Below are 19,221 nucleotides of genomic sequence, written 5' to 3'. Positions count from 1 at the left end.
CAGTGGTGCTTGTAAATGTAAGTATAGGGGATCTCTCCCAGACCAATGGAGCTTGTCAAAATAAGGGTAAAAAACCCTTAATTCACCCATTGTTGGGGATATACAGAAATAGTTCAAAGAGCCAATAAGATAGTTAGGTCATGAACCTTAAATTGAAACAGCAGAAAAAAAGTCACAGAATCACAGAATTGTCTGGGTTGGAAGAGACCTCAAGATCATTGAGTCCAACCTCTGACCTAACACTAACAAGTCCTCCACTAAACCATATCACTAAGTTCAACATCTAAACGTCTTTTAAAGACCTCCAGGGATGGTGACTCCACCACTTCCCTGGGCAGCCCATTCCAATGCCTCACAACCCTCTCAGTCAAGAAGTTCTTCCTAATATCCAACCTAAAACACCCCTGGTGCAACTTTAGCCCGTTCCCCCTCATCCTGTCACCAGGCACGTGAAAGAATAGACCAACCCCCACCTCACTACAGCCTCCCTTAATGTACTTATAAAGAGCGATAAGATCGCCTCTGAGCCTCCTTTTCTCCAGGCTGAACAAGCCCAGCTCCCTTAGCCGGTCCTCATAGGACTTGTTCTCCAGACCCCTCACCAGCTTCATCGCCCTTCTCACTTGAGCACCTCCATGTCCTTCTTGTAACAAGGAGCCCAAAACAGGTCAAGCAGGACCTGCCTTTCATAAACCCATGCTGACTGGGCCTGATCACCTGCTTGCCCTGTAAGTGACGCATGATGACACTCAGGATAATCTGCTCCATGAGTTTCCCTGGCACTGAGGTCAAACTGACAGGCCTAGAGTTTCCCGGGTCTGCCCTCTGGCCCTTCTTGTAGATGGGTGTCATGTTTGCTAGCCGCCAGTCGACTGGGACCTCCCCCGATAGCCAGGACTGTTGATAAATGATGGTAAGGGGCTTGGCCAGCTCCTCCACCAGTTCTCTCAGTATCCTCGGGTGGATCCCAACTGGCCCCATCGACTTGCGTACATCCAAGTGCCGTAGCAGGTCGCCAACCATTTCCTCATGGATAGTGAGGGCCACATTCTGCTCCCCATCCCCTTCCACCAGGTCAGGGTACGGGGTATCTAGAGAGCAGCTGGTTTTGCCGCTAAAGACTGAGGTAAAGAAGGCATTAAGCACCTCCGCCTTTTCCTCATTTTTCATAACTAAGTTTCCCCCTGCATCCAGTACAGGCTGGAGATTCTCCTTAGTCCTCTGCTTTGCATTAATGTATTTGTAAAAACATTATTTTGTTGTCTTTGATGGTAGTAGCCAGATTGAGCTCCAGATGAGCTTTGGCCTTTCTCATTTTGTCCCTGCACTGCCTCACAACATCCTTATAGTCCTCCCAAGTGGACTGCCCACTTTTCCAAAGATAGCAAACTTTGGAAAAGTTTAAACCCTTTGTAAACTCTTCTTCCTCCTAAGCTCAAGCCACAATTCTCTGTTCAGCCAGGCCGGTCTTCTTCCCCACCAGCTCATCTTTGGGCATGTGGGGACAGACCACTCCTGCGCCATTAAGATTTCCTTCTTGAAGAGCACCCAGCCTTCCTGGACTCCTCTGCCCTTCAGAACCGCCTCCCAAAGGACTCTACCAACCAGTGTCCTGAACAGTTCAAAGTCAGCCCTCCGGAAGTCCAATACAGCGGTTTTACTGGTCCTCTTCCTGGCTTCTCCAAGAATGGAGAACTCTACCGTTTCATGGTCACTCTGCCCAAGACAGTTTCCAACCAACACATCTCCCACCAGTCCTTCTCTGTTTGTGAAGAGAACTCCTAGCGAGGCACCTCCCCTGGTAGGCTCACTAACAAGCTGCATCAGGAAGCTATCTTCCACTCTCTCCAGAAACCTCCTAGACTGCTTTCTCTGGGCTGTGTTGTGCTTCCAGGATATATCTGGGAAGTTGAAGTCCCCCACAAGAAAAAGCACTGACGATTTCGCAACTTTTGTCAGCTGCCTGTAGAACTCCTCATCAGTCTCCTCATCCTGGTTCAGCAGTCTATAACATAACAGACCCCCACCAGGATGCTTCCCTTGTTGGCCTTCCTGCTGATCCTAACCCATAGGGACTCAACCTTATCATTCCCAGCCTCGAGTTCCACAACATCAAAACTCTCTCTGACATAGAGAGCCACACCAACCCCCCTTCCATGCTGCCTGTCCCTTCTGAAGAGCCTATAGCCAGACATTGCAGCACTCCAGTCATGAGAGTGGTCCCACCATGTTTCCGTGATAGCAACCAAGTCGTAGCCTGCCTGCCGCATGATGGCTTCCAGCTCCTCCTGTTTGTTACCCATGCTGTGTGCATTAGTGTAGATGCACTTCAGTTGGGCCTTTGCCTTTTCTCCCAGCCTTGCCATTCTTCCCCCTGGCACAGCTCTAACAAGCCTCGTTTCAGCCCCATCCCCCTTCTTGCCTAGTTTAAAGCCCTCTCAATGAGCCCCACCAGCTCCTGCCCTAGGATCCATTTTCCCCTTAGAGATAGGGACCCGTCTGCAGCCATCAGGCCAGGTGCTGAGTAAAGCGCCCCGTGGTCAAAAAAAAAACAAAATTTCTGTGTTGGCACCAGCCTCTGAGCCACGTGTTTATCAGGTGGGCTTTCCGTGTCCTCGCTGTACCCCTCCCCGCCACTGTAGGGATGGATGAAAACACCACCTGTACTCCCGCTTCATCCACTAACCGTCCCAGTCCCCTAAAGTCCCGTTTGATGGTCTTCAGGCTTCTCTCTTCAATGTCATCACTGACAGCCTGGACTATCAAAAGAGGGTAATAGTCAGAGGGGCGAACCAGGTTGGGAAGCTTTCTGGCAATGTCCCTGACCCTGGCCCCAGGGAGGCAGCAGACTTCCCTACGGGTAGGGTCAGGCCGACAAATAGGGCCCTCTGTTCCCCTGAGAAGGGAGACGCCCACAACAATCACCCTTCTTTCTGTCCTGGTGGAGGCAGTCCTGAGGTGTGGAGTCGACTTCCTCGCCCTACGCATCCTCCTGGGTAGACTTTCTACCTCTTCCTCAGCTACCGGTCTCTCAAGCTCCAGGGCCTCAACCCTGTTGTGTAAGGGCACCTGGGAAGGTGGGGCTGGTGTGGGGGGGCATCAGCTGCGATGTCGAGCAGGGACCTGTTTCCAGTCCTCAACTCCTAAGTCCCCAGCCTCTGCCCAACAGCAGCAGGGCAGGGGGTCCACCCCATTTGGGGTGTCTCACCCTGGGGCCTGTCCTTCAGGCCGCACAGGGAGTTGCTCCACAAGTCTATCTCGCGCTCACACTCCCTGATATCCCTCAACCTCTCAACCTCCTTCTTGAGTTCTGCCACAAGGCGGACCAGGTCATCCACCTGCTCGAACCTCACGCACACAGTCTCTCAGGCCCCTGCAGGTGGTAGCAACAGGCTCAGGCACTCCCTGCATCCAGAGACCTGAACTGCCGCAGTTTTGAGCAGGCAATCAGTCTGTGTACAGACCTCCTAGAGAGAGCACTGTGCCTGGTGTACACCAATGAAGCTGAGCTAGCGGTAGACCGCCGTTAGAGGAGGTGTTCGTATGGTTGTGGGGGGGGAACACTCTGCCCTTCCTGCTCGAATTGCCGCGCCTCTCCCTTCTGACACGCCACTCCCTGTTTGCCTGCCCTGTTCGCCGTGCTCCTGGTTGCTCACGCTCCCTAGGGGCAGCTTTTGAACGGCCGGGAAGGGGGCGCTGCTGGCTCCACCTGCACCTCGTCAGCCTCCATCCCACGGGCTTCCAGGTCCTGGCGGCTCCCTCGAGTGGGCTCAGTGCAGGAAAAATTAGCCCTGCCTGTCCGATCCCCAGCTCCGCAGCAGAACGCGTCTGCCCCAGAGCCAATCGCCTCAGTAAGTCTGTCAATCAAGAGCAAAGACATAATATCTTCTTTTTTTCTGTTATCCCATACTTAAACTATTCTTAGCTGCATCCAGGTTGATTCTCAGTCTGTGAGCTCTCACCTGCTGCAGTAAGGCAATAAGCATCTCTCTTCATGAGCTGATCCACTAGAATTTACCTAAACTTAAAGATTTGTACTCAACAAAGAGACTGGAATATGTTGCGTTGTATGTGTGTTTATAATTATGCATATTGTATTTTCTCATTGTATTGTATTTAATGTAAATTAAAAATAAAGATGAATATTAGTACACCAAAGACATTTTGTTTCACGCAAGGGTGAATTCTTATAAAGTCTCATTATGTCTTTATCCAGACAGAAGCATAATGAATCATTTTTTCATGCTGTTGGGCTTAGAATTCTTAGTCATCCTCTTCTTGCCCCCCAGTCTCCTCTTGTGTTCTTGACACAATCACAGACAAGTCCACAAGGTCAGATACTACAGAAATGTAGTAAATATTAAATATATAACAAGTATTAAATATTTATCTAACATCCATCCTCAATGCCAGAAGCAGGTTACTTGTCTGTACAGCCTGTATAGATATTATGTAGTTAAATTGCTCTAAGTTACTGAATATTTCCAAAGCTTTACAAAGCCTTGCTCACACAGCTACACAAGCACCTTATCTGAAGGCAGAGAGAGTTAGGGTTGTTTAAATATCCCATAGCTGTGTCTTCAAGTTTACCTGCATGGCCTTGCCTTAGGAGCTCTCTAAGTCTGTTAACAAGTCTCAGCTGAGACACATGGGGATGAGATGGCAGGTGTCCCAGAACCCATACCAGGCTATTTACTTGTTTATATTATGTCTTAGCAAACAGCTGATGAGGTCTGGAGTATATGTACAGGTTCAGCATATACCACCACTTTACAGTCTACGTGTCCCTAGATAACAGTCTTCATAGTAGGTGAGCTATGGCAGGGCTGCAGGAAGAAGTTGCTGGCAATGCAGACATAACCTTCCTTCCCACTTTACTGACTGCAGTATATTCACATGATCATAAGGATTCATTGCTCAAGACTGCTGTAGAGTGAGTAGGGGGTGACAGCTAATTATTTTATCTCCACAAACAGATTTGTCAAGGAAGTAAGCTCTTTGGTTGCAAGTACACATACCAACAGATAGACTGCTCCCTGTGCACAGGGGAACTGACAGAGCCACAATACATTCCTGGATCTTCTACTGCCGGCCATCTTCAGTCCAGATTTATTTGGATTAAATTTCACTGGTGAGGAATGAAATAACACCACTTAAGAACAAACCTAGCCATCCATACTAGGAATTCCAGCTGTCCTGACAAAACTTAACAGTTATTCTATGAATTCAATGCCTATTTCATTCCTCTTCATAACCACATTGATTAGCTCTCTCCTCCTAACATGTTTCTCAGTCAAAAACAGTTGACTTAAATCCAGGAAATCTGGGCCTTTTGGAAACCACAGCAGTTGCCCTGCTGCAGTCTTCCTCAAAATGCATGCTATCTATAAACTGCAGTTGTAATTCATTGTGTCTGTATGCATAGAAACTGAACGGCTGTAGCTGGCTGTTAATATTATTCAGAAACATAGCATATTTCCTACCTGGTTTTCTTTTGGGCACCCTAGTTTTCAACCCTCTCATGTTAGAAAGGAGTCTAAAGATAGAATGTCAGGACACTTTGTAGACTGAAATATGACAAACAATACAATAAAGGTAACTGGCAATATTAAAAGCAACAGAAGATTTTCTCCTAAAAACATATCATTGCCAACTAATCTTGAAATAATTCTAAAAAAATCTTGTACTGGAAATGTTAGATTTGATATTTCATATAATCACAGAATTAATAGAATAAGGTTGGTTCCAACCCAAACCAATGATCATCTAGATCCTACCCCCTGCCATGGGCAGGGACACTTCCCACTAGACCAGGTTGCTCCAAGCCCCATCCAACCAGGCCTAGAACACTTCCAGGAATGGGACATCCACAGCTTCTCTGGGCAACCTGTTCAAGTTCCTCACCATGCTCTGAGTAAAGAATTTCTTTGTATCTAATCTAAATCTCTCTTCTCTTTGTTTAAAACCACTGCCCTTTATCCTATCACTACATGCTCTTGGAAAATGTCCCTCTCTTTCTTGTAGCCCGCCTTTAGGTACTGAAAAGCCACTACAAGGTCTCCCTCAAGCCTCCTCTTCTCCAAACTGAAGAACCCCAACTCCCTCAACCTGGCCTCACAGGAGAGGTGCTCAAGCCCTTATGTTGGGAGCCCCAAAGCCCACAGTACTGCAAGTGAGGTCTCAAGAAAGTGAAGTAGAGGGATAGAATCATCTCCCTCACCCTGCTGGCCACACTTCTTCTGATACATCCCAAGATACAATTGTCTTTCTGGGCTGCAAGCACACATTGCCAACTCAAATTGTGCTTTTCATCCACCAGTACTCCCTTCTCCACCTGGCTTCTCCTTCTCTGCCCACTTATTGTCCAGCCTCTATTCATGTTTGAAATTGCCCCAAACCGGCTGCAAGACCTTACTCTTGGCCTTGTTGAACTGCATGTTTTTCTTATGGTCCCACTCCTTAAGCCTCTAAAGGTCCCTCTGAAAACTCTGGAAGTTTAATAAAAACTCAGAGAAAATTTCAGTGTCTTGAAAGTTACTGGAAACAGTATTGTTCCTGAAGTCTACTTGCTCACTTCTAGATAATAAAATGGTATTTAATTTGTGGGGTAACTCTTCTCTTCAGGTAATTCAAAGGAACTTTCCACTTCACATTGATTCAGTACCTGGATTATCCTTAACAACTATGAGTATCATGAAATTTAATTTTTCTCACTTCCATAAAACTAGAAACTGCTTAGTTTAGGCATAACCTCAACCAGATTGCACACAAGTACCCTGTGTTCAAAAAAATGAAAAGGAGGGAACATGCCACAGGAAATCATATTCAGCACAGATCTCCTAGTAGCTGTACAAAATTTGAACACTACTTGCCTCTTGCATTTGCCTTTATTGAGAGAACTGGTGGAAGAACTGGCCAAGCCCCTTTCCATCATTTATCATGAGTCCTGGCAATCAGGGGAGGTCCCAGTCGACTGGTGGCTAGCAAATGTGACGCCCATCTACAAGAAGGGCTGGAAGGCTGCCCCTGGAAACTATAGGCCTGTCAGTTTGACCTCAGTGCCAGGGAAGCTCATGGAGCAGATAATCTTGAGTGTCATCATGCGGCATTTACAGGGCAACCAGGTGATCAGGCCCAGTCAGCATGGGTTTATGAAAGGCAGGTCCTGCTTGACGAACCTGATCTCCTTCTATGATAAAGTGACACGCTTAGTGGATGTCAGAAAGGCTGTGGATGTGGTCTATCTTGACTTCAGCAAGGCTTTTGACACCATTTCCCACAACATTCTTCTCAAGAAACTGTCTGCTCTTGCCTTGGACTGGTGTACATTTCACTGGGTTAGAAACTGGCTGGATAGCTGGGCCCAAAGAGTTGTGGTGAACAGAGACAAATCCAGTTGGAGGCCAGTCACTAGTGGAGTCCTCCAGGGCTTGGTACTAGGGCCAGTCCTCTTTAATATCTTTATCGATGATCTGGATGAGGGGATTGAGTGCACCCTCAGTAAGTTCGCAGAAGGCACCAAGTTAGGTGCGTGTGTCGATCTGCTCGAGGGTGGGAAGGCTCTGCAGGAGGATCTGGATAGGCTGCACTGATGGGCTGAGGTCAACTGTATGAAGCTCAACAAGGCCAAGTGCTGGGTCCTGCACCTGGGGCGCAATAACCCCAAGCAGAGCTACAGGCTGGGAGATGAGTGGTTGGAAAGCTGCCTGGCAGAGAAGCACCTGGGAGTATTGGTTAATGGTCGTCTGAATAGGATTCAGCAGTGTGCTCAGGTGGCCAAGAAGGCCAACGGCATCCTGGCTTGCATAAGAAGCAGTGTAGCCAGCAGGTGGAGGGAAATGTACTCGGCTCTGGTGGGGCCGCACCTTGAGTACTGTGTTCGGTTTTGGGCCCCTCGCTACAAGAAGGACAGCAAGGTGCTCAAGCGAGTCCCAAGAAGGGCAACGAAGCTGGTGAGGGGTCTGGAGAACAAGTTTTATGAGGAGCAGCTGAGGGAGATGCAATTTTTCAGCCTGGAGAAGAGGTGGCTCAGGGGTGACCTTATCACTTTTTATAAGTACATTAAAGGATGCTGTAGCAAGGTGAGGGTTGGTCTATTCTCACATGTGCCTGGTGACAGGATGGGGGGGAATGGGCTAAAGTTGTGCCAGGGGAGGTTTAGGTTGGATATTAGGAAGAACTTCTGTACCGAAAGGGTTGTGAGGCCCGTTCCAATGAACGGGCTTCCCAGGGAAGTGGTGGAGTCACCGTCCCTGGAGGTCTTTAAAAGATGTTTAGATGTTGAGCTTAGTGATATGGTTTAGTGGAGGACTTGTTAGTGTTAGGTCAGAGGTTGGACTCGATGATCTTGAGGTCTCTTCCAACCTAGATGATTCTGTAATTCTGTAATAGTGGTCTAGAGGTTCCTACTACCTTACTCCTAAAATTTAATGTATATCCATTCGGGTATCAGTGATGACTTCACAAATTAAATTAGAATACTTTAGGTGGAAGGAACCTACAAAAATCATCAACTGCCTGACCACATCAGGGCTAACCAAAAGTTAAAGCATATTATTAAGGATATTATCCAAACATCTCTTGAACGTTGGTGGAAACAGGGCATCAGACACCTCTCTTGGAAGCCTGTTCCTGTGTTTTCATAACTTTGTGATTTATTTAGAGGTAACTCCAGTAGCTGGACTAAAGGAAACCTAACAGACCATACATTCAGGAAGTCAGTACTCAGACACAGTACTGTACTGAATATCCAGGCAAACAGGATTCATGTACATCATGGAAGGGAGTAGCAATGAAAACATCAGTAATATGAGTGACAAGTGGATAAGTTAGTTTGTAACGGTTGGAGAGAATCAGACATCAATATTTTTATATCTTAGTGGCAAATTACTGACTGTCAGCAATTTGTTTTATGATTGTGATATTTCAGTTGCTGTTGACAACTGCTTGTTACTCAAAATTGCATAGAAGTCTTTACATAAAATATGATATTGATTTTTTTCAAAGCATTCCTGCTTTCTCTAGTAATAATTTTTTTCAAAGTTATAGAGATCTCTGTATTTTTGTGAACAACATAGGAAGTCCATTCTAGCACTGACCTGTCTTTTAGCTATGTTATTCTCATTTCAGAATAGTCTAAGATTAGTAGAATAACCCCAACACATAATATTAAACTATAAAATATTTCCATTTTTCTTTCCATAATTCTTTTTTATTTATGTGAAAGCAATATCTTCTGAACAAACTGAATGAATAATTAGATGATAGTGTAATGCAACATGGCAACACAATACCTGATTAGCAGGGTCTATTTTTATATCTACTTTCATCTTTACTCATTTATCCTATTAGCTGCACAGTGTGGGGTTTGGGGAATGCCTCCTCCTCTCCCATTTAACCAGGAGGCAGCAGGTGCAGAGCTCGCATGCCCTGACAGACAAGAAAATTTGGCAGTAGGAATAACAAACATTGCCTAAAAATCAAACAGTGATTATCAAGAAAAACAGGTGCGTTTTCCAACAAGTGCTCCATCAGTACTGCTCCTCTGCCCTGCTCGTGTCCTGCAGTCACTGCAAGGGATCATGCTGTGGACTACCAAGGAACAGAGATGCTTCTATCATGTCTCAGTATCTATTCAAGATATCTGCTATCACCAGTAAGATCAATTGCACAAAATTAAAATAAGAATTGAATGGGTTAACCCTCTTACTACATACTGTGGGAACTGGTGTAAATCTGATGTAACGTGTTCATGCCTGTCTCACTCCTAGGTAATTTATAATAGCCTCAAGTTCCAATATAAAAAGCACATAGCTGCAGGGAGACATGTCAGCTTCCCTTACATGGGCTGTCATTCCCTTGGAAACATAATAATTAAGATGTCTGGTGTAACTGCTTCTGCCAGAAATATTTTTAGATTTCAGCCTGTTTCAAGAAACTCAGAATTCAATGGGAAAATTATTAAATGCTGCATGACAAAGTAAGGAAAGTATCTCTACTGTCAGTATAAGCATGTGAACAGACATTCACACACAGTTCTTCATCAATAATAGGAAAACTATCTTGTCCAGAAAATAATAATAATAAAAAAGACAATAAAATAAAAATAACAATAGTAAAGCTCAGGATTAACTTAACAAGGAACAAAGGCAGCTAAAACTGAATTGAAATAGTTATTATAAATAAGAGAGATCCCCACCTACTTAGGTATTTTCGGAGGTCTGGAGGTGCTGGGATGACCTACTAGCTGCCTCTTCAATTACATATATATTGGCAACTACCAAAGCACTTTGATTGCTGGAGCTGCTGAGAGGCACAGGAACACATGTTCTCGCAGAAGAGGAGTCAGAGGCTCTTACCTGTCTGAGAAGTGGTCACAAGACATAAAACAAATGTAATGAGACAGTTGCACAATATTTAGCGTACTGCTAGGTTGTTGCAAATGGTTAATTTTGATTTAATCAGTGAAATAAGACTCAAACTAGTTGTAACAGATTAGCAAGTGTCATCAGTTTGCCAGATCAGAATGGAATATTCTTCTGTCCAGTCAAAAGCTCACAGCTTGGGTTTCTACCTGTGGAGCCATTCAAAGGGAGACAAGCCTGCTTATTTTGGGTTCCTAGACTTCTCCCTGTAAATATCACCATTGAATGGTTCCTAAATTATAAAGGCATATATCCTAACATATATTTAAAAGATGACTGCTCAATATGGAGGAAAGACCCCTTAGCTGCAAGTGCACAAGCATAAGCCTGTTCATGAAGCTGACTGTGGTGGGAGAGGGAAAAGGACACAGATCCGATGAAGCATCAAACAAGCATGACAGTGCAAGAATCAGAAAATCTTTGAACCAATGAGATTGCATTTTATGAACTGATATAGGCTATTGTTTGTGGGGTTTGATAGATGGATAGGTCAGGACCTGGAGCTGTCAAAATAACAAGTGTGGACAGTATTAAGTTGTAGACAGAAAAAAAATAAATATAAAATAAAATATTTTAAAATATTTGAGAACAAAATCTTATAAAAGAGAAAAAAGTAACACTTTGCATTCACTTTTCTGGAAAGCATTCATACTGAACTCTGAGGCTAAGTATTTAGTGCTAAGTGAAGCAAAAGAATTACTTTGTATGCCTTGTTTAGCAGTCCTGTTTATGCACCTCATTAGAATGTTTGCCTTTCTTACAAGAACATAATATATTTAACTCAGGTCCACGTGATAATCATGCCTTTTCCTGCAAAACTGATAACCAATCATTCTCCAGCCTTTATTATTGCAGGTTATAGTTGCAAAGGCTTCTACTTTGCATTGTTTATATTGTACTGTGCACCACTTGATCCATTTCTCTACTTCAGCATAAATCACCCTGTATCTGAATAGCATTCTGTCGTGTTTGAAGGACCCCCAATTATATGTCATCTGCACATTTAGTAAGTACATTCCATATTCTGCTACACAAGTCAATAATGACAATTTTGAGGCACACTAGGATCTGTTTAACCTCACTCCATGCATGCCTCCATTTTGACAGCAAACCTCAAAGATTATCTCATTATAGAGTTCCAAATACTTTCACATAGTACTTACAGTTTTTCCTTTGTCTCAGATGATATGTATAAGCAAAGTAGGGAAAAACCTTACCAGACTTCTAACATCTATTTCTTCTACCCTTTCCTATGGGTTATTATTCTTAGAAAGAAAATAGGATATTAGTGATTTCTTTTTTTGTTGTTTGTTTGTTTTTATTATTGACTAATTAATGCAGGTTCTTATCTCCTCCTTTTCTTCTGGATGCTAACATATCTTGTTGAACCATGAATTTTCTAATTGACCAGAAGACAGGTTAAGCCTTTATGCCTTAATTCATTCTTCTTCTCACTTAATAAGAATAGCTTCTCTCTCTCCACCTCCACCTCCTCCTCCTCCTCCCTCTTCCCTTCCCCCGCCCCCCCGTTTTTCTTAATGGAAGGATTGCATATACAGCTTATTCCTAGGTTTTAAATAATTATTACAAGTTTTAAGTGGTTAACTTAAATGTTTCGGTACTTTACTTGCATTCCATAGTCATAAGGATCTTCCTATGAGGAAATATTTATTTTAAATTGAACATTACAGTCATCAATGATGTAAAACTTTAAATTCTTTTGCAAAGCCTAGTCTTAAGGGGATTGTTTTTATTTTTGCGAGCACAGTGACACTAACTTTTAAAACAACATTTCTTTCTTAATAAGTGGTTTGCTGTTAAAATTTCCCCAGAGGTATAACAGGATACAGGTACCATGAATGTAAATGCTTTATTTCCATTACGTTTGGTGAAGTAAGCTCACAACCCCACCACAGTACCTAACTTCAGTATGACCACATTATAACTTCATCAAAACAACTCATGCATGTTACTATTCCCAGACAGGGCAAGAGATGAATAGACTTAAGACAGTGGTTGTTCACTGTCTAAGAAGGTTTTGAGGAAGGCTGAAACAAAACAGGGGAGGATAGATGCTGATACTCTCCATGCCATGCTGCATATGAGTGCCTTTCTTGTAAATATGACCTGTTGGTTTCACAAATACTGAAAATACAGTAAATAAAATATCCTGAGCATTGGCTACAGTAATGCTAAAATATAGGACTGCAAGAAGCTCTTAGGAGAGTTTTCACTAAAAATAAACTACAATGATATACTTCGAGTGATTAGCACCTGTTAGAGGCTAACACAAAGAAATAATCAGGAAAGACAGTAAGTCTTGGTAAATTTGATATTTTCCACTTAGTTAAGCCTGAAAATATTCACCCTAGGACATTCAGAGAACTGATGGAAGCAATTTCTGAACTACTAACCGTAATCATAAATAGCTTCTGTAAAAGTCTTTTGTATCTCAAATATCTATGCCACAAGGATTATACATAGATAATGCAGAGAGGAGATTTTCTGTACAAAAGATTTAAGTATTTTATCCCACCATCAGAAGGAAACCTTGCAGAAGGTATTTTTTTATGTTCAGATTACTGAAGAAAAAGTACTTGGTTTTAATCTCAAGGTCTGGATCAGTTCCCACAGGGTTGTAGAGCCCTACAGAATTACATGTGGACACAAAGACCCACCCAGATTATTATCATGAATAACTTGAAATGCTTCTCTTCAAGATTAAGGATGACAGACCCTTGATAATAAAAAACTTTCTCCTACTATCTAGGATTCAAAGAGCTCTCAATCTTACAAGACAGAAGGAGAAAGAATTTCATTAAGGAGACACCAAATTTTATTAGATTAATATAATGCTATGTACCTTCTCCAATCATAGATATCCATAATTAAAACATCCCCTTTGAGCAGGCTGATACATTTTGTTTATTTTTGCCCTCAATCTTTCCATCCTCTCAATGTTTTTTGATCTAACCTTCTGTATTCCCATCTGCCTTTATATGATTATACCAACTGAAAAATTCAATTCTCTGAACTGCGCATAAATAAATATTTTGTTGGCTATCTTGTGCAGCTGCCACAAGCAACTGAGCAACAGAGACTAATCACGTAACTGTAGTAATTCCATTTTAAACTATCTTGCAATTAATTTGTTCTGTTTTAACTACTGGAGGAAAATCCCCAAAGATCACAATTTACAACTAGATATGCTCTAAATTGTATTAATCTAAAATTATATTTTTACCATACATTCTGCCACATTGTTTTCTTACAGCTCTTTAGGGCCCTTGTTGGTGATCTGACCTTGCTACTTCAAGTTCATGTCCAAAACTGTAATTTCCACAGTATCCTCTTTCTTCCCCCCTATGAATTCTCCTAGATACATCAGAGATTCCCAGTCCTGTGAATAATGAATGAATAATTTAAGATTCAATTTCTTAATCTGTTGCATTCATTCATTTTACAATGACTTTGATGAGAATTGAAGGCAGTAACCATTTTGCAGAAGTGAACATCTCAGCTGTAATTTTTTTTAAGACTGCTTCTCAGAAAAAAAAAATAAATATAATTCAAAATAATAATTGCAAGTGAAAGCCATGGCATGAAGATATTAATTAAAACTCCTTTCTTCCTAACCCCAGCTGATTAAGCCTGTAGTTACTGCTTAACACAAAACCAACTGAATTTCATATAGTGATAAACTTCATTTCCGCCATCTCAACAATAAAACAGAAAAGTATACAAGGAAAATTTTCTACATAACAGACATCGTCCCATCATTCCCAAACCTCAAGAAAATGAATATCCTATGAAATATATTTTTAAAAGTTCCTACATATAAATCTTATAATTCTCTAGCTTTATTAAAAAATCACCTATACAGTCTTTTCCAATACAGATCCACTTATTTGTTCTACTGGTTTGATGATTAAGGGCATTTTTAAATGAAAGTATAAGATTCTTAAATATATCATTAACAAATGACATTTAAAGGACAAATTCTCAAGTTCTTGTTTTAATTCTATTCATTGGGGTTTCACAGAAAATCTAAGAGGCCAATACACAACAATTAACGTACCTAAATGCCAAAGGTAAGACTCATTTAATTCCAAAATTTCTGAGCTCTTGGATTAATACAGTGGCTCTACATTAACAACAAATTTATTTTATTTTCTACCCTTGTCTATACAGACCTGGATCTAACCAATAAAAGACAGAGGTCAGAAGAACTGTAATGAAAGAAAATTTATAAAAAAAAAAAAAAATTTGAAATGTGAAGGGTTAGCAAGATTCAGTCCCATGGGATACAGAAACAGCAAGCTCTTTATATACGGTTCCTTACAGCCACTGCAAAAAAAAATTGGTACCTTTAAACTGAAGAAGGTTGAATGCTGCTGCTCTAAGTTGACCTTCTCCATCAAGCAGCAGTTCTTGAGTTCAAAGTCAACGTTCTGAGTTGTTTTCCTGTCAAAGTGATTTACCTCACGGTTAGAGAGAGCAAACATTCATCATTGTGCAAGCTTCATCTAATTAACATAACACACGTCATTTTCTAAACCAGTTTTCCATAAAATAAAAACCCTTCTGATTCCTTGCATTTGTCTAAATCCTTGGCATTTGTCTAAATAAGATCCGTCCCCTGATGACCTTTCCTTTAAATATGAAAATGGGATTCTTTGTACAACTCCACTGACTTATTTTCTTTCTGTATGTAAAAAAAAAAAAAATATATGTATATATATTTATTGCTTAGTTAATATGTTTATCTGTACACCTGATAATCCAGAGTTGTGCATAACAGGTTTGAGGAAAATTCAGGGAAAAAATGATGTAATGAATATGCAATCCCTGTTTACTCATTGGAGGTAACTAGTACCTTTGTCACTACAGTAGTCACACTGGTTTTGGATTGGCTATTGCCTCAAGATTTCATATAGCATAAATAATGTTTCTTGCTTAGGGAATCATTCACCAGTTTGAGTTTCCAAAGCTGTGTGTGTCTTTTTCAGTTTATATATTCAAGAAAGTCATTCCTCATTAAGAGAAAAAAGTTACAATGAGTACTCCTGAATTTTGCCCACCCACAAAAATAAATAAATAAATCCATCAGTAACCATTCTTGACCATAAAACTGGCAAACAAAAATATCCTCAACACCCACAATGAGCATGAGTAATAAAGGCTCTACAAAACTGAAACGAACATGACTTAACTCTTGTCAGTATGTTAAGCATCAAAACCAGATTCAAATCAGCACAGATGTTTCTTTCAGATTCTTCACCATAATCTTGAAAACTCCCAGGTCTGTCTTTTCTGTCCCATTTCTACAACCAAAACCCTGAGGAATATTCTTGACATTCTTACAAACATAGTCTTTTCCTTTCTAGTATTGTTGCAAATCTGCATTCACACCACCCACTGCACAAAACAATTTTACCTTTAACATTGCCCACAGCCTAAAAACATCATCTCTCTCTCTCTCTCTCTCTCTCTCTCTCTCTCTATATATATATATATATATAATTTGGCTCTTTTGCCAAATTCTTCAATAAATCTTTCACTAGCTTGTAATATCACATCCTGAGAGAATCTATTCCTGTCTCTCTCTTTTTTAAATGGAGTTACTGTTACATTTTTTAAAAAAGAAAAGTAGAAAATAACCAACCTTCCCCCCCACCCACCCCCCCACCCATCCCTCCTAAAGCTTAACTATACTTTAAAATTGTTCAGGAACAAGTTCTTGAAGTATTGTTTATTTCCATCATCTACTTTTTTTCCATGTTCTCACTGTTAACTACTTTGGCAGTGAAATAAATTAGGCATTTCCAGAAACGGACATGTTGTTATACTCAACAACAAGAATGTGAAATCTGTACTTGTAATGTATCCTAACATAGCTAGTCAACACATACAAGACTCCAAATTTTGCAGTGACAGTGGTAATACTCTACCAATTTTATTGTCTGTTTCTCTTAAACAATTGATAGGTGGCATAGACTTCTCACCAAAGAATTACTTTATATTAATATAACTTCCCATAAAAATAAAAATCTTGAAAAAATTTTTTGAACATAGATTGTCTTGAATATTTCCTCAAAGAAATTTAAAAAGACATGATGAAAAGGGAATTTATATAATGCTCACATTTTTATTGACTTAGTTTCATATTTTTCAATTGCCAGCATGAAAAAACTAACTGCACTTTCAAAGGTTTAGCAGAAATATTTCACATAAAATTGAATGTATTCTACTCATTCCTTCCCACATTCACAAGGATGCATTGTTACAGAAGGCCCACCAGTACTTTGAGTAAGCAAATTCATCCCTCTGAGCACAAGGCCCTGTAATGTTAATACTTGTTCAGTTTAAGATGTCTCAAATGATAAGACTTTCCATGTTTATCCTTGAGAGTTTATTTAAGTGTTGCTCTTATACCATCATGCTTTGCAACGAACCTAAACCCTAACATTCTAAATTATGCAAATTTGTATTTTCTCTGCTAATGCATTGTTACAGAAAGTACCCATACTTATTTGCGTTTTACAGCTAATAAAAAAAAAATCATCAAGTACTGATTTTAATTAATAACCTTTACTGTAATCCCAAAGGAACTGAGGGGAAACCCTGCTTTGTCCATATTAGATAGACGGATGAATTTGTCACAAGAGAAAATCAGAAGGCACCACTAGAGTGATGATACCATTAAAGGCAATAGTACTAAACGTGAAATAAACTACTGTGAGAAAAGCAGATGCATTATCAATATATCTTCTAAAGCCTTCTTAGAGTTTTTTTTCCATTGGTGTTTTCAACTGTCTTACTTGGATCAATTTCTCACCCGTAGATCTCTCTGATGGATATCATCACTTAAACTCAACAAAAGCATAACACTTTGTCTATTTTAAGTAGATGGATTTACCAGCATGTATATTTTCATCATATCTAAATAGGAATGCTGGAAAGACAGGTGCTAGACATGTGTTGTTTTTATATAATGAATTCTTGCTTTATTTTTCTGAGTATTTTGGATAGTTTGGAAAATGAATATAATTATCTCAAGTCCAACAAAAGAGCTGAAATAAGCCTACTAACTCAGAACTAATTGGTATTCAAGTTTATAATTACTGGCTTTGTCAAATAGATCTATTCTGATTATTTTACTTTATTAAAACTGTCACTCCTTTTAAATTTTAACACTGTTTAAATCAACCTGTCTTTAGTAATTTACATGAGTTACACAATTACACAGGTAGCAATTAAGGTAGCTTGGGCATCAAATGCAATTTTTGATAAAACTGTGGATCTGTACATTCAGTTCATTAGGTGATTATCATTGTTAAATGAATGACAAATGAATATCACAGACTCATAGGATCATCTAGGTTAGAAGAGACCTCCAAGATCATCGAGTCCAACCTCTGACCTAACACTAACAAGTCCTCCACTAAACCATATCACTAAGCTCAACATCTAAACATCTTTTAAAGACCTCCAGGGATGGTGACTCCACCACTTCCCTGGGCAGCCCATTCCAATGCCTCACAACCCTCTCAGTAAAGAAGTTCTTCCTAATATCCAATCTAAAACACTCCTGGCGCAACTTTAGCCCATTCCCCCTCGTCCTGTCACCAGGCACATGGGAGAATAGACCAACCCCCAACTCACTACAGCCTCCTTTAATGTACTTATAAAGAGTGATAAGGTCACCCCTGAGCCTCCTTTTCTCCAGGCTGAACAAGCCCAGCTCCCTCAGCTGCTCCTCATAGGACTTGTTCTCCAGACCCCTCAGCAGCTTTGTCGCCCTTCTCGGGACTCGCTTGAGCATCTCGATGTCCTTCTTGTAGCAAGGGGCCCAAAACTGAACACAGTACTCAAGGTGCAGCCTCACCAAAGCCAAGTACAGGGAGACAATCACTTCCCTCCACCTGCTGGCCACACTGCTTCTTATACAAGCCAGGATGCTGTTGGCCTTCTTGGCCACCTGAGCACACTGCTGAATCCTATTCAGACGACCATTAACCAATACTCCCAGGTGCTTCTCTGCCAGGCAGCTTTCCAACCACTCATCTCCCAGCCTGTAGCTCTGCTTGGGGTTATTGCGCCCCAGGTGCAGGACCCAGCACTTGGCCTTGTTGAGCTTCATACAGTTGACCTCAGCCCATCAGTGCAGCCTATCCAGATCCTCCTGCAGAGCCTTTCCACCCTCGAGCAGATCGACACACACACCTAACTTGGTGCCATCTGCGAACTTACTGAGGGTGCACTCAATCCCCTCATCCAGATCATCGGTAAAGATATTAAAGAGGACTGGCCCCAGTACCGAGTCTTGGGGAACGCCACTAGTGACCTGCCTCCAACTGGATTTGACTCCATTCACCACAAAATATATATAAAGGTGTTATTTTGTATATAATATTTGCAACTTTAAGAAGCATATTAAATGAGATCTATGCCCAAATATCATCTTTAATAATAGAAAGACCTGTATAGAAAGAAAAGCTTCATTCAGTTAAGTCACTTTTAAGTGTGTCAGATTTTCTGATCCTCATATGAATTACTTAGACTATATATTCAGTTGTGTACAGAGCACATTTTCTTCCATTGTATCATTATATGAGACTCTATTTTTCAATGTAAAATCTAGTTGGCCATCTAAAACTATACACATAAGCAGGGATTTTCAAGTTATTTTCCATTAATACTTCTGAAATCTCTCATGCAGCATACATTATCTTAGTGACATCAGACACTTGACCAAGAAAACAAAGAAACATTCAGCTTGTTTCAAGGCAGCAGA

The sequence above is a fragment of the Anas acuta genome, chromosome 1 (genome assembly GCF_963932015.1).
Source record: "Anas acuta chromosome 1, bAnaAcu1.1, whole genome shotgun sequence".
Classification (NCBI taxonomy): domain Eukaryota; kingdom Metazoa; phylum Chordata; class Aves; order Anseriformes; family Anatidae; genus Anas; species Anas acuta.
The sequence above is the reverse complement of the archived record's forward strand: the minus strand, read 5'-3'. Positions refer to the sequence as shown.